The sequence below is a fragment of the Heterodontus francisci genome, chromosome 13 (genome assembly GCF_036365525.1).
Source record: "Heterodontus francisci isolate sHetFra1 chromosome 13, sHetFra1.hap1, whole genome shotgun sequence".
NCBI lineage: Eukaryota > Metazoa > Chordata > Chondrichthyes > Heterodontiformes > Heterodontidae > Heterodontus > Heterodontus francisci.
The window spans coordinates 24,528,226-24,541,069 of NC_090383.1; the positions used below are offsets into that span (position 1 = coordinate 24,528,226).

Genomic DNA, 12,844 nt, shown 5'->3' on the forward strand with positions numbered 1-12,844 from the left:
GAAGGAAACTGATCACCTTTGCACTGTTTGTCTTTTTTGACTTGATGCTGTTTTAAACTGTTTGGGAATGTAATTTTTACAGATTTTTATGAATAAAGTATATTTTGGAGAAAAAAAAATTGGAGAGCCAGTCAGGGTACAAACCTTCAACGCTCTCAACAAGAGTCAGCCCAAGTGGCAACTTGGGACCTGCGTAGAGCAATTGTCACCTCGATCGTATGCAGTGCAAGTGAACAACTAGCTTTACCGTCGCAACTGCAGAGATATACGCACAACTGGAGAGGCTGTTCCTTCACTGCAGGTGGCCAATCAGGAAGATAAGAACTCACCAACTGCACAGATCACAGATCAACCATCAGCCCCAGCTGTCCACAGCAACAGTTATCGCGGCAATAAGTGACAAGGGAACGACACTTGCCGGAGAAGGAAAATCAACCAGATGAACAACCAACGACAACGTGCACGATCACCATTAAGAGACCGGCACGATTTAATGACTATGTGTGCATTGCATGTGCAGAGACTGACAAGAATGACAAACCACTAATGCATGAGAACAGTTGTGTGCATCGTGGGTAACTTGGGCAACTCAGCGTCAATGATAATGCATGTAATTTTTTTTGTGTTTTTTTCCTATGAAAAGGGGGATGTTTGGGATAGAAATGCAATACTGTATCAATGTGCCTCCTGGCTTGCCATAGTCATGTGACCTCTACAATGAGACACTCTGACTGCAGGGAGCCATTACAGTCAGTTTCATTAAAGAGAGAGTACACACCAGACTGGTGTCCTGGGAGCTCTTAACACCATCAGGAGTAGTGACGTGGCGTCCAGTTTGCTGACTTCTCTGCCAGATTGTCCAGCTGCTTTGATGATGCAATTGAAGTCACCACTTAGGATGACCGGCCTGGACATTGCCAGCAACAGTGGGAGCTGCTGGAGGACGGTCAGCTGCTTGCTGTATTGGACCGGGGCATACACGTTGATTAACCGGAGCGGAGCATTTTGGTACATTATGTCTGCTACGAGCAGGTGACCGCCCACCTTCGGAGATGGTGACGTTGCCTCCCCGCAGCAGAATAACCAGGCCTGAGGAACGGGAATCATTTCCCCCTGACCAGATCGATGGCCTGTGGGACCACCATCGCGACCATTGCCTGTAAGTGCTGAGGTGCGGTATCCCACACTCCTGCAGAAATATCAGGTCGGCTTTGACCTTGGCAAGGTAACCCAAGGTCGAAACACATCGCGTAATTGATTTAATGCTACGCACGTTAATGGAAGCAATCTTCATACCCATTTAAAGCTGGATGTTGCTTACCACACCAGGTGTCCTTACTAGTCCCAGTCCATGTGTATTTTCCTGCATACCCATAGTGTGCACAAGCTGTTGCACAGTCTTTGGGCTCAGAAAGCCCTTCTGGTCACTCACGGGGGGTTTGTTCCACTGGGGTGACATCAGGGGGGTCTTGTAGGCAGCAAGCTTTGGACTGTCCTCTGCTGGGGGGTTCAGCGCTTTGGGTTTGGGGCATGCTCGGCCCATCGCTGCATCCAGGACCGTGGAGCTGGGGGGCTTTCTCTTCCAGCTCCTTTGCATGCTGCCGTTTCTTTTGCAGGTGCCGTCTTTCCGTCCCTTCCTCGTCTGATGAGGAGCAGCTGCCGTAGTCTGCCTCAGACGGTAGCCTCCTCTTGCCACTGGTTTGCATGGTGACCTGTTCCTTTTTCTGGGGCTTCTTCTTTGTGATTTTCGATTTGACCACTTGCCACTCACCCAGTTATCCCTCTGCTGTCTCCTCCTCCATTGATTCTGTCTGTTGAGGAGAAGTTTCCGGGCACAGTGTAGGTCTTGGGTCCCTTGTTGCAGCTGCCTCCCCTTTCTTCCCCTTCTTAGATGGATTTTCCTTGCTGCGGGGAGGGTTGCTGCTCTCTTTCGCTGCACCAGGATTCACCGTTCCTTCCTCCAGCCTTTCCTTGGTCTTTGTCGCCTCTGCGTAACAGAGGCAGCATTTGGGACTGGTATTATAGAGGTGGCTGCCCCACCACACAGGTTGCAGCACTTACTATGCTTACAGTCCTTTGTCTGATGGCCTTCCTTCTTGCAGTTCTTGCAGACGACTGTGCTGCAGCTGGCCGCGACATGACCAGATTTGCCACAGGTCCGACAAACTCTGGGCTGCTTTTTTTTCCCAAAAATATACTTTATTCATAAAAATCTGTAAAAAAAAACATTACAACACAGTTCAAAACAGCACCAATTTGACATTCTAAAAAGTGCAAAGAAAATCCGTTTTCTTCAATACTTGAGTGAGTTGCCTCACAACCCTTCCATTCCATTTTACATGCCATGTACATTTTACAGCAAACCCATATTTGGTGTATACAGCCCAAGGGGTTTCCCATGGATCCAGCCCCTCAGTTCATTTTGGTGGAAGAAGTTTACACAGTGGTCTTTCCCCATTGAACCTTTCCAGCGGCTGCTCCAAGCTTTAGTGTGTTCCTCAGAACGTAGTCCTGGACCTTGGAATATGCCAGTCTGCAACACTCGGTCGTGGACAACTCTTTGCGCTGCAAGACCAGCAAGTTTCGGGCAGACCAAAGGGTGTCTTTCACCGAATTGATGGTCCTCCAGCTGAAATTGATGTTTGGTGTGAATCCCTGGGAATAGCCCGAAGTGCACAGACTCCTGTGTTGCAGAGCTGCTTGGGATGAACCTCGACAAAAACCACTGCATCTCTTTCCACACCTGCTTTGCAAAGACACATTCCAGAAGGAGGCGGGCAACTGTCTCTTCCCCAGCACAGTCACCTTGAGGACATTGTGCGGGGGTGCGAGGCTCCGGTCGTGTAGGAAGCCACCAGCCAAACTACGTCTTGGTGCTTGTTTGAAAGTTCTGGTGATGAGGCATTCTGCCAAATGACTTTGGCAGTGTACTCAGGGAACCATCCGACAGGATCCACCATCTCCATTTCCCGTCGGGCCTTGAGGACATTCCGTGCAGACCACTGCCTGATGGATTGGTGGCCAAAGGTGTTTTTCCGCAGAAACTTTCCCACGAAGGATAGGTGGTACAGCACGGTCCAACTGGATGGAGTGTTCCGCGGCAATGTGACCAGATCCATCCTTCCTAACACCAGGGACAGATAGAACCTCAGCACATAGTGACACTTGGTGTTTGCATACTAGGGCTCTACGCACAGCTAGATGCAGCCACACATGAAGGTGGTCATCAGAATGAGGACGACGTTGGGTACATTTTTCCTGCCCTTATCCAGAGGTTTGAACATCGTGTCCCTCCGGACCCGGTCCATTTTGGATTCCCAGATGAAGCGGAAAATGGCTCAGGTGACTGCCACGGCGCAGGAGTGGGATATGGGCCAGACCTGCGCCACGTAAAGCAACAACGTGAGCGCCTCGCACCTGATGACCAGGTTCTTACTCACAATGGAGAGAGATCGCAGCTCCCACATGCTCAGCTTATGGTGTACCCTGGCTACTCGCTCCCTCCAGGCTTTGGTGCACACCCCGGCCCTTCTGAACCATATCCCCAACATCTTCAGGTAGTCTGACCTGACGGTGAAGGGGACAAAGGATCGGTCAGCCCAGTTTCCAAAGAACATGGCCTCGCTCTTGCTGTGGTTAACTTTGGCTCCCGATGCCAGTTCGAACTGGTCGCAGATGCTCATCATTCTGCGCACGGACAGCGGATCCGAGCAGATGAAAGCGACGTCGTCCATGTACAGGGAGGTTTTAACCTGAGTGCCTCCACTGCCTGGGATTGTCACCCCTCTTCTGCTCACATCCTTCCTAATGGACTCAGCAAAGGGTTCGATACAGCAAACAAACAAGACCGGGGAGAGAGGACAGCCCTGTCTGACTCCAGATTGGATCAGGAAACTTACTGATTTCCACCCATTGATTGAGACTGCGCTACTGATGATTCTGTAGAGCAGTTGGATCCAATTGCAGATTCCCTCCCCAAACCCCATTTTGGAAAGCACGTCCATCTTGTAAGTGTGCGATATCCTGTCAAAAGCTTTCTCCTGGTCCAGGCTGATGAGGCAGGTGTCCACCCTCCTGTCCCGTATCCCTGAGTCGCGTCAGACTATCAGAGATCTTCCTGCAGGGGTACAGTGCAGGTCTGGTCAGGGTGAATCACCAACTCCAGAGCAGACTTGACTCGACTGGCTATGACTTTGGACAGAATCTTGTAGTCAACATTAAGCATTGAGATGGGCTGCCAATTTCTGACTTCTGCCCTCTCCCCCTTCCGCTTGTAGATGAGGGTGCTGATGCCTTTCCTCATGGATTCTGACATGCTGCCGGCCAGAAGCATGCTCTCGTATACTTCCTGCAGGTCTGGGCCGACCCAGTCCCACAGGGCCTGATACAACTCGACCGGTAAGCCATCACTTCTGGGAGATTTACTCGTATCGAAGGACTTGGTGGCCTTTGTCAGCTCGTCCAAGTTAGTGGCTTGTCCAGTCTCTCCCTCAAAACCTCTGTGATAGATGACAGGAAGGACTGGGAGGCTCTGCTGTCTGTGGGCTTCGCGTCATACAGCCTAGCATAAAAGGATTTGCTGATCCTTGGTATGTTGGACTGCGAAGACTTTACCGAGCCATCCTCTTCCTTCAGGCTGCTGATCACAAATCTCTCTGTGTGTACCTTTTGGAAGAAGTAACGCGAACACGTCTCATCCTGCTCAATGGAGGACTCTGGACTGGAAGATGATCTTGGAGGCCTCCATGGCAAAGAGCGAGGCCTGCTGACTCTTCACCTCATGGTGGTCCTCCTTGACCTCGACCCCCATTGACTGCAGCTGGAGCAGATTTTGCATTCTTTTCTGGAGTCGGGACATTTCGCTCTCGCCCTCTGAACACCTTTGAAGATAAAGAACCTCTTAATGTTCTCCTTGATTGCCTTGCACCAGTGAACTGGAGACTGAAAGAGGGATTTCACAGTTCTCCAACCTTTGTAATCCCTTTTGAGTTCCTCAACGTTCGCTGGGGTTAGCAGTGTAGCATTGAGCTTCCGTGTTCCCCTGCCAACCCGCTGGTCGTCCTGTAAGTGACAGTCGGCCAGTAAGAGGCAACAGTCAGAGAAGAACACCTGCTTGACGTCGGTGGATCTGACCGTGACAGCACGGGACACAAACAGGAAGTCAATCCTGGAACGGGCAGACGGGGTTTTACACAGGTTCCAGCCCCTCTGTTCAGTATGACGGGAGGATAATTCCACAGTGGTCTTTCCCCATTGAGCCTTTGCAGCAGCAGCCCCAAGCTTTAGTACGTCCCTCAGCACGTAGTCCTCGACCTTGGAGCATGCTCGTCTGCAACACTCAAGTCGTAAATAACTTTGTACACTAGAAAACCAAAGCATATTTCTCTGCAGATTGAGAACTGCACAATTTCTTTCCCAAAATTATAGAACATAAAACATCTTTCATTTATTGAAATAGAAACCCCACTAAAAGCAGGGCCACAAAAAATTGTTCAAAACTCTGAGCGCTTCTCTCCACGGAAATCTTTAGTAAAAGGCGAAAGATTTATACGATCTGAAGAAAAACCAGAGTAAACTAACGAACAATTCGTTCTACTCTCAACCCACCGTACTCTTAGCTCTTTAACATCATATTGCGCGGGCACACCACCAATTATCATCGATATTGGAGAAAAATCAATTTAGTCCAGATATATTTTAAGATAAAAAAATAACCAGAAACTGTTAACTTCCCACAGAAATATGAATAACTATTGGTCTTTTGCATTATATTCTGGTTTATGTAGATTAGTGGGCGGGGCCTATCTGCCTGCGCCTTCTGTCCGCGGGAATGACATGTTGCAGTCAATACAAGAAATGCTGGAAATACTCAGCAGGTCTGGCAGCATCTGTGGAAAGAGAAGCAGAGTTAACGTTTCGGGTCAGTGACCCTTCTTCGGAACTAACGCTGCTCAGTGACTGCCCAGAGAGGTTAGCATTGATTCTCTCACACTATGTGCTCACCAAGTGATTTTGTTTTAATGCAGGCTGTCGTGAAAAGTGAGGAAAAGAAGCCCGAAGTCTGGTATTGTGAGTCCTGCATTCTGGCATTTGCAGTTTAACCCCAACTTTGAATGCACAGACAAGAAATGCTGGAAATACGCAGCAGGTCTGGCAGCATCTGTGGAGAGAGAAGCAGTTTCAGTGACTCAATTTGTTGGATTCGTCAACTATTTAGCAAAATTCTTGCCCAATTTGTTGTCGGAGTGTGAACCATTATGCCAACTGCCAAGGACGTGCAGTGGTATTGGGGCACAGAACAAGAAGCAGCATTCACTAAAATCAAGCGACTAGTGTCGGCAATGCCAGTGCTGAAATACTATGATGGAAAAGATGAAGTTACCCTGCAGTGTGACACCAGCGAGACATGACTTGGAGCAACCCTAATGCAGCAAGAACAAATGGTTATATTTACATCCAGGGCCTTACTGCAAATGGAACGACGCTACGCTCAGATTGAGAAAGAGTGCCTGGCCATTGTCTTTGCTTGTGAACATTTTCATCAATACCTACTTGGAACAGACAAAGTGAAAGTCGAGTCCAACCACAAGCCGCTCCGAAGCATTTTCCTCAAGCCGCTACTATCTGCTCCAAAGTGTCTGCAAAGAATGTTACTCCGGTTACCAAGATATCATCTGGATGTGACATACAATCAAGGGAAGCAGATGTACATCGCTGACATGCTGTCGAGAGCTGCACTCCCTATGAAGAAAGTAAAGGATGCTACGACAGAGTGTGAAATCTTCCAGATCCAACGTGAAGCTGCAGCTCGACATGCTCTGGAAATCATCAACCCAGCAGAGACATTGAATCTGCCTTGCTCAAATCAAACGAACTACCCAACAAGATGCAACTCTCCAAGTGTTGCAAGAAGTAGTGATGAAAGGATGGCCTGACAGCACCAGCGACATTCCTGTGGTCACAAGAGCGTATTGGGCTTACAGAGATGACGTAACAGCCCATGATGGCATCTTGTACAAAGGAAATAGAGTCGTTATCCCGAAAGATTTGAGAGGAGAGATGCTAAAGCACATCCATGGAAGCCACCAAGGAATTGAGTTGAGTCTGAGGAAGGTAAGAGAAGGGCTCTACTGGCCAAACATGAGCAGTGAAATCAAGGACCACATCAGCCAGTGCAGTGCATGCAATGAGTACCAAGGTAGGCAAGCTAAAGAGCCGCTGATGACATATGACATCCCAGACAGACCTTGGATGAAGCTGGGAGTAGACCTCTTCACACTGACAGGAACTGATTATCTTGTCACTGTTTTTTTTTTTTTTATTTCCAAAATATACTTTATTCATAAAAATCTGTAAAAATTACATTGCCAAACAGTTTCCAAACAGCACGAAAAAATACAAACATTGCAAAAGAGATCAGTTTCTTTCAATAATGTCATGAGTTTCTTCCCAACCCTTCCGTTTCACAACTGTCATGTCAATTACAGTTTTACATTTACAGCAATTGAGAATATTAACGATGCAGTTCGAGGGGCTTCCCATGGTTCCAGCCCCTCAGTCCAGCTTGGTGGGGAACCTTACACTGTGGTCTTTCCCCATTGAGCCTTTGCTGCGGCTGCCCCAAGCTTTAGTGCGTCCCTCAGCACGTAGTCCTGGACCTTGGAATGTGCCAGTCTGCAACATTCGGTGGTGGACAACTCTTTGCGCTGGAAGACCAGCAAGTTTCGGGCAGACCAAAGGGCGTCTTTCACCGAATTGATAGCCCTCCAGCAGCAGTTGATGTTTGTCTCGGTGTGCGTCCCTGGGAACAGCCCGTAGAGCACAGACTCCTGTGTTACAGAGCTGCTTGGGATGAACCTTGACAAAAACCACTGCATCTCTTTCCACACCTGCTTTGCAAAGGCACATTCCAGGAGGAGGTGGGCGACCGTCTCTTCCCCACCACAGCCAACGCGGGGGCACTGTGCGGAGGGGGCGAGACTTCGGGTGTGCATGAAGGATCTGACGGGGAGGGCCCTTCTCACCACCAGCCAAGCTACGTCTTGGTGCTTGTTTGAAAGTTCTGGTGATGAGGCATTCCGCCAAATGACTTTGACGGTCTGCTCGGGGAACCATCCGACAGGATCCACCGTTTCCTTTTCCCGTAGGGCCTTGAGGACATTCCGTGCAGACCACTGCCTGATGGACCGGTGGTCAAATGTGTTTTTCCGCAGAAACTGCTCCACGAAGGATAGGTGGTACGGCGCCGCCCAACTGCACGGAGCGTTTCGCGGCAATGTGACCAGGCCCATCCTTCGCAACACCGGGGACAGATAGAACCTCAGCACGTAGTGACACTTGGAGTTTGCGTACTGGGGATCGACACATAGCTTGATGCAGCCGCACACGAAGGTGGTCATCAGGATGAGGGCCACGTTGGGTACATTTTTCCCGCCCTTGTCCAGAGATTTGAACATCGTGTCCCTCCGGACCCGGTCCATTTTAGATCCCCAGACGAAGCGGAAAATGGCTCGGGTGACTGCCACGGCGCAGGAGTGGGGTATGGGCCAGACCTGCGCCACGTAGAGCAACAACGTGAGCGCCTCGCACCTGATGACCAGGTTCTTACCCACAATGGAGAGAGACCGCTGCCCCCACATGCCCAACTTTTGTCGTACCTTGGCTACTCGCTCCTCCCATGTTTTGGTGCACGCCCCGGCCCTTCCGAACCATATCCCCAGCACCTTCAGGTAATCTGACCTGACGGTGAAGGGGACAAAGGATCGGTCAGCCCAGTTCCCAAAGAACATGGCCTCGCTCTTGCCGTGGTTAACTTTGGCTCCCGAGGCCAGTTCGAACTGGTCGCAGATGCTCATCAGTCTGCGCACGGACAGCGGATCCGAGCAGAAGACGGCGACGTCATCCATGTACAGGGAGGTTTTGACCTGAGTGCCTCCGCTGCCTGGGATTGTCACCCCTCTTATGCTCGCATCCTTCCTAATAGACTCAGCAAAGGGTTCAATACAGCAAACAAACAAGACCGGGGAAAGAGGACAGCCCTGTCTGACTCCAGATTTGATCGGAAAACTTTCAGATTCCCACCCGTTGATTGACACTGCGCTACTGATGTTTGTGTAGAGCAGTTGGATCCAATTGCAGATTCCCTCCCCAAACCCCATTTTGGAAAGCACGTCCATCATGTAGGTGTGCGATATCCTGTCAAAAGCCTTCTCCTGGTCCAGGCTGATGAGGCAGGTGTCCACCCTCCTGTCCCGTACGTAGGCGATCGTATCCCTGAGTAGCGCGAGGCTATCAGAGATCTTCCTGCCGGGTACAGTACAGGTCTGATCGGGGTGAATCACCAACTCCAGAGCAGACTTGACTCGACTGGCTATGACTTTGGACAGAATCTTGTAATCAACATTAAGCAGTGAGATGGGCCGCCAATTTCTGATTTCTGCCCTCTCCCCCTTCTGCTTGTAAATGAGGGTGATGATGCCTTTTCTCATGGATTCTGACATGCTGCCGGCCAGGAGCATACTCTCGTATACTTCCAGCAGGTCCGGGCCGACCCAGTCCCACAGGGCCGAGTACAACTCGACCGGTAAGCCGTCGCTCCCGGGGGTTTTACTCGTCTCGAAAGACTCGACGGCCTTTGTCAGCTCGTCCAGAATTAGCGGCTTGTCCAGTCTCTCCCTCCTGCTGTCATCTAGGACCTCTGTGATAGATGACAGGAAGGACTGGGAGGCTCTGCTGTCTGTGGGCTTCGCGTCATACAGCCCAGCATAAAAGGATTTGCTGATCCTTAGTATGTCGGACTGCGAAGACGTTACCGAGCCATCTTCTTCCTTCAGGCTGCTGATAACAGAGCTCTCTCTGTGTACCTTTTGGAAGAAGTAACGCGAGCACGTCTCATCCTGCTCGATGGAGCGGACTCTGGACCGGAAGATGATCTTGGAGGCCTCCTTGGCAAAGAGCGAGGCCTGCTGGCTCTTCACCTCTTGGAGGTCCTCCTTGACCTCGACCCCCATTGACTGCAACCGGAGTAGATTTTGCATAATTTTCTGGAGTCTGGACAGTTCCCTCTGTCTCTCTCTCGCCTTCTGAACACCTTTGTGGATGAAGAACCTCTTGATGTTCTCCTTTATCGCTTCCCACCAGTGAACTGGAGACTCAAAGAGGGGTTTCACGGTCCTCCAACCTTTGTAATCCCTTTTGAGTTCCTCAACGTTCTCTGGGGTCAGCAGTGTCGCATTGAGCTTCCACGTCCCTCTGCCAACCCGCTGGTCGTCCTGTAAGTGACATTCGGCCAGTAAGAGGCAGTGGTCGGAGAAGAACACCGGCTTGACGTCGGTGGATCCGACCGTGACAGCACGGGACACAAACAGGAAGTCAATCCTGGAACGGGCAGACCCGTCCGATCTTGACCATGTGTATCTGCGCTGCGCTCCGTCTGCAGGTTTGCCGAAGACGTCGTGCAGTTTGGCATCCTTAACTGTTTCTACTAGGAATCTGGACGTAGCGTCCAGTTTGCTGTCGTCACTGCCGGATCGTCCAGCCGCATCGATGATGCAGTTGAAGTCACCGCCTAGGATGACCGGCCTGGACGTCGCCAGCAGCAGTGGGAGCTGCTGGAAGACGGTCAGCCGCTCGCTGCGTTGTACCGGGGCGTACACGTTGATCAACCGGAGCGGAGCGTTGTTGTACATCACGTCTGCGACGAGGAGGCGGCCGCCCACCACCTCCTTAACTTCGGAGATGGTGAAGTTACCTCCCCGCAGCAGAATACCCAGGCCGGAGGAACGGCAGTCATTACCCCCCGACCAGATCGATGGCCCGTGGGACCACCATCGCGACCACTGCCTGTAGGTGCTGAGGTGTGGTATTCCACACTCCTGCAGAAACAGTAGGTCAGCTTTGACCTTGGCAAGGTAATCCAAGGTTGAAACACTTCGCGTAGTAGATTTAATGCTACGCACATTAATGGAAGCAATTCTTACACCCATTTTTTACTAAAAATTAGTTGTTGCTTCCCATACCATTTGTCCTCGCTAGTCCCAGTCCTTCCCCTTCGGGATGTTCCTGCATACCCATCGTATGCGCAAGCAGTTTCACGTTGGTTGGGCTCAGAAACCCCTCCTGATTTTTCATGCAGGGTTTGTGCCGCTCGGGTGACATCGGGGGGGTCTTGTAGGCAGAGAGGATTGGGTTGTCCTCAGCTGCTTCCATCTGTTCCTCCTCGAAAACATCACAGCTCCCGGTCTCCCGGAGCTCAGGTGCGCCAGACGTGTCTTTGCTCCCGGTGTCGCAGAACTGAGATGCGTTGGCCACTTCGTTACGTGTGGGGCATTGGGGTTGGGGCACGCTGGGCCCATCACAGCTTCCAGTGCCCGGGGGCTGGGATGCTTTATCATCCATCTCGGAGTTCTGCCGCCTCTTTTGAAGGGGCTGTCGTTCCAGCATTTCCCCGTCCAGTGAAGAGGAGTTGTTGCAGTCTGATTCAGAAGAGAGCCTCCTCTTGCCACTGGTTTGGGTGGTGGCTTTGGGATGCTTTTTCTTTGTGGTTTTCCTCTGGACCACTTGCCACTGACCTGTTTGTCCATCTGCTGCCTCCTCCTCCATTGATTCTGTCTGTGGGGGAGGGGTTTCCGGGCGCTGGGTAGGTGCTGGGTCGTTGGTTTCAGCCGCCTCCCCTTCTTTCTCAGGTTGAAGTTCCTCACTGCAGAGAAGGTTGCTGGTCTCCTTTCGAACAGCGGACGCCTTCGTCGAACCTTCGCCCGGCCATTCCTTGGACCTTGCCGCCAGAGCATAGCTGAGACAACGTTTGGGACAGGTCTTGTAGAGATGGCCTGCCGCACCGCACAAGTTGCAACACTTAGTCTGCTTACAGTCCTTGGTCTGATGGCCTTCCTCCTTGCAGTTTTTGCAAACAACCGTGCTGCAGTTGGCTGCCATGTGACCAGATTTGCCACAGGTGCGGCAAACTCTGGGCTGCCCAGCGTAGACCAAGAAGCCTCGACTTCCCCCGATAGCGAAGCTGGAGGGAGGGTGGATGATGGCTCCACTGGGATCTACCTTCAAGGTCACCTTGACCTGCCGCTTGCTGGTCCAGATCCCAAAGGGGTCCTTGACATCAGTGCTGCTGCCGGCCACCTCGACGTACCTGGCGAGAAAGGTGAGTACATCCACCACCGGAACATGGGGGTTGTAGAGGTGAATCGTCACCACCCGGTCCCGTTGTGACGGAAGCGTGAAGAGCGGCTCCGCTGTGAGGATCGACAGTGGCGCCCGGTCCCCTTTCTCCTTGAACGCCTTCAGGAACTTGATGCATCCCGCCACGCTCCGGAACGTCACGTCGAAGTATCCACTGCTGGGGAAATCCTGCAGGCAGAAGACGTCCGTCGCTTGAAATCCGCAGCAATCGAAGAGAATTTTCTTGATGAAGAAGGTGCGATCGACCGGTGCATCTCCTTCCTTGTCCTTCACGACCACCCGAACGGTGTTGCGCACTCCCTGGCCCGAAGCTCGAAAATTGGTTATAGCCATTTTACTCAAAGCTTCCCCAGGATCAAAAGGCAATGATCATGGTCTCTTCTCAATCAAATAAGCACTGATAAGAACAGATACTACACTTGATCTTAGCCAAAAGGCCGAGAAACTCTGGGCTACTTTTTTTTATTTCCAAAATATACTTTATTCATAAAAATCTGTAAAAATTACATTGCCAAACAGTTTCCAAACAGCACCAAAAAATACAAACATTGCAAGGGAGATCAGTTTCCTTCAATCCTGTCATGAGTTTCTTCCCAACCCTTCCGTTTCACAATTGTCATGTCAATTACAGTTTTACATTTACAGCAATTCA

At 50.9% G+C, this 12,844-nt stretch overlaps 1 non-coding gene and 1 pseudogene across 1 annotated transcript; both read right to left on the reverse strand.

Annotated features, from left to right (window-relative positions):
* Positions 1-5,459: 5,459 nt before the first annotated feature.
* On the reverse strand, positions 5,460-5,574 carry LOC137376861 (U5 spliceosomal RNA). Its single transcript, XR_010976326.1, has one exon. It is a non-coding gene; the product is annotated as a U5 spliceosomal RNA (small nuclear RNA).
* Positions 5,575-12,532: 6,958 nt separating this feature from the next.
* LOC137376834 (U2 spliceosomal RNA) lies at positions 12,533-12,641 on the reverse strand (annotated as a pseudogene).
* Positions 12,642-12,844: the final 203 nt, after the last annotated feature.